Below are 4014 nucleotides of genomic sequence, written 5' to 3' on the forward strand. Positions count from 1 at the left end.
ATTATTCTTTTCTTCTAGTGTTGTTCTGATTATTTTGTATCCAAGTACAGTCAGTACATGTGATTTTTTTATTACTTTGTTTTATAATTTATGTTACAGCAAAATGTTTTTCATTGAGTTTTATTCCACTAAAATGGAAATACTTTCTTGTTTTGTGGCAGGACATATGATAATTAACATACAAATAGAAGTTATGGAAATGTCAAAATTCTTAGAAGAGACTTAACTGGAATTATTCATCTTTTTTTCCAATTAAATCTTCCATTAAATAATTAAGCATCTCTGAATCTTTGAGGCACAAAAATACATGATTATGTCTGTATAAGCTTGGTCATGAAGCTTTGTCAGGCATGTTCTACTATCATGAAAGATTATAATTCTGGGCTTTGGACTAGGTCCTTTTCCTTAATATTTTTGTGGCAGTTTTTGACCCATGCCAGTTGTTATTTCAGATATTTATGAGTTGCCAAGTAATCATGAAACATCTGTGTTTTCACAGACTGTAGTGTTGCACAATCAAGAGCACAGACTTTGGATTCATTCCTCATGGATTCAAATTCCATGTAGTGGTTTAAACTACCATTTCCGGGTGTGGTTTTTTTTTTTTTTGAGTAAATTACATAACTTATCCTTCTTAGAGAATCTATTTATCTGTCAAATAAAGATAATAATATTAAACTTACAGATGTCTTATAAAGTTTAAGGGAAAATGTGATACGTTTTACACTGTGCCTAGCACATACAGGGCACTCAATAAAATATGTTAAGGATGATGATGGTGGTGGTAATGATGATGATGATGATGATAATGATGATGTCTAACTTTAACAAAAAAAACCACAATGTATTTATGAGCTTAAGGATTTGGGATCTGGTATGCCCCAGAGAAACCACTAACTACCAAGCTATCTCTTATCTTTTGTGAAGTGTAAAGGAGTCTCTAATTTTAAGAACCCAGAGCTTGAAAAGATGGATAAAAGAGGAAAGAGGTCATAAATTATTGACTATATTCATAATGGTAGGTGTTGGCAGACAGTTTTCCATTGGTCTTTTGCATTGGTGTACATCTTGTAAGCAGACGCATTGACTACCTTTGTCCTTTATTATCTTTACAAGGAGACAGCCAGCATTGAAAGATGAGATAGTGTCTCTGTGTCAAGAAAAGGTGCCCAGTAGAAAAGATTTGGGTTCCATAACCTGGCTTCTGGGGTCCCTCTGCAGGAATTGCATATCAAGGAACAGATTCAAGAAAATGCTGATACTCTGGCTTCTGCTGTTTCTGTGACCCAGAAGTTTCATATTTTCTGCCATCATCTTTAAAACTTGTTAGTTTGCAAATAAAGTAAAAACATCAGATCTTTCACCATTCTTATCACTGGACATGCTGTTGTTCTTGATGGTCATAGTCCAAATAACAGCAATAACAATTAAATTGTACAGAAACTCACTGATTGCACAGAGAGTTCACAGAACTAGAGCTCACAGAACTATATGATCCATGACTCTTTTGTCTTAGCTACTTTAGTTTATTAGTTGGTTAAATTATTGGACCATTTGGTCCTTGTCTTATTTAACTAATTAGGCAACACATGACAGTTTATTTCAGTTTGACAGTTTAGAACATGCTTTACTGGCTCTCATCTGGGAGTGCATTCATAGTGTTTTTTGGATTGTTCATCTGGAACACACTGCTCATCTAAAGATTAAGAATATTTTTCCTATGGCAAATGAATTTGGTTTGGCCAGGACACACAATTTACTGCGTTGCCATGCTTCCTTTAAAGGAAATGATTTAATTTCCTTTGTAATGAAATGTTACCACCTCACCAACTGTAGAGGAATAAAATCAATATTATAGCTCGGGTAACTGAAAAGAGTATTTTTTGTTTGTTTATTTGTATTTTCTGAAGACGTGGGCAGCCCTTTAGGTGTAAAGATTATACTATGGACCTGCCATAACCTGGTTCTAGTTACAGTTATTTTCCCAAAAGGGTCTAGAGTAGGTGACCAGGACATGTATATATCTTTTTGAGTGTGAAGGTAACTTGTATCAAGAATTATCTACCAACTGAGCCTTTACAACTTTGAAGAATCATGCATATAAACAACTTTTAGATTGTTAAACAATATTTAGTAATATCCATTACTTTTTGGAGAGACTTCCAAATTCCTTAAGAAGCAAAACAAAAACAAAAACAAACAAACAAACAAAAACCAAACAAACAAAAAAACTGCAGTCATCATATGTTTGTGTAAAGCCACTTTAAGTCCTTTATTTTGAATAGATCGTAATTGAGGGTTGGCTAAAAATTAAGTGGCTGGGTTTGTTTTCAATGTGTAAAAAAAAGAATAAAGCCATGCCTATTTGTCTCATCATCTGACATTAATAAAGCATTTAGTCAGAGAAAGTTTTCATTGTTTGGAAATCTGACCTAGTGATCTAAACATATGATAATCACTTGTGAAAATTATCCAGTTAAATAATGTGTACAAAGATTTGATATCTCCTATTATTATGCATTTGATAGAATAGGAATTTTTAAGGGTAAATAGAGTTTACGTTGAATTGAAGCAGTTTGAAAAACATTTCCATGATTTTTACCAAAATGTGAAAGGATTTTGGTTCTTCCCTGTATTTGATGCTTTGCTACCTGGTGGGTATTAGGTTGAGATTCTCTCCCTACTTGAGTGATGCCCTCATCAGTAGGGTAAGCCTCCCTGAATCATTCTTTATGTTTTGTCCCTCTTTTTTTTCCTGTTGCCACTCTTGAATTTGAAAAAGCCATTGTCTTAAAATATTTTATTGTACTGAGAGAGAATTAGGTTCTAGCAAAAAGATGTTTATTAAGATGTATGCAAAATAGTTCTTTTCCCTTTTAAAAAGTAAATAGAAGTGGAAAAATTTTATTTCAACCTAGAGTCATTAGAATTTGCATTTCTGAGAATGTGCATGTGTATCTCTATATGTGAGGATTGATTGGTCTTATTCACAGAATAATTTTGGGGACTTTCAGAAATTTAGTCAACGAAATCCTTACTCATTATTTCACAATATTTTTGGTCTTTCCCTTTTCACGGAAACCAATATTGGTGGATTTTTACAGTGAACATTAGCTGATTCAAATTGACTTGAATGGTTCAAATTGACTTGCCTTTGAAATTTTTTCTACTGCTGCATATTTATCTGACAGTTGGGAATGATATTTCTTTTGTAGTTGGAGAAGTTTAATAGATGTCAGGTAAAGTAGCTAATCTAAGAAAACGAGCAATTTTACTGTATGGCAGGATATTTTTAATATAAATTGTCTCTAGAGTTCAAGAAATGTATTGCTTGACAATATTTAACTGCCAGAAAACTTTCTGTTAGACTCTTACTTTATCAGAGTAAAATAATTTACTTTGGTTGATACTTTCTTGAGTACAACACTTCTGGAATTTTACTGTGATGCAATAAATAATTGCATCTTTCTAAGGTTTCTCAGGGAGAAATTTACAGTGTCTAAGTGGTCTCTTAAATATTTGCTGGGTGTGCTATACAGCCTATCTTGCTTCTCAGAGTCCCATGAAGTGAGTGAAGAAAGTCTCTAGACTTTATGAATGCTCAGGAATCAGCCCAGCATTTTACAAATCACTTTCCTTACAGTGAAGACTTAGGGGCTACACTGCCTGCTTTAAACACTTATTCATCTACTTCATGAGTAGTTTCTATTGATATTCATAGCAGCTTATCAAAAGGCTACATTGAATTGTGGCTTTTCCTTTGCATTGCCTCAATATCATACTGCTCCAGGACTGTCCTATATTATGAATGATACATCATGGTGTAATTCATTGTTTTTAGTACCTTGAGGGCAGGGGTTCTTTCTCAATTATATATAACTAGAGGCCCGGTGCACAAAAATTTGTGCAGTCGGGGGGAGGGGGGGTCCCTCAGCCAGGCCTGTGCCCTCTTGCAGTCTGGGACCCCTCGAGAGATAACGCCCTGCTGGCTTAGGCCTGCTCCCGGCTGGGGAC

Source organism: Myotis davidii, unplaced genomic scaffold (assembly GCF_000327345.1).
Source record: "Myotis davidii unplaced genomic scaffold, ASM32734v1 scaffold649, whole genome shotgun sequence".
Classification (NCBI taxonomy): Eukaryota; Metazoa; Chordata; class Mammalia; order Chiroptera; family Vespertilionidae; genus Myotis; species Myotis davidii.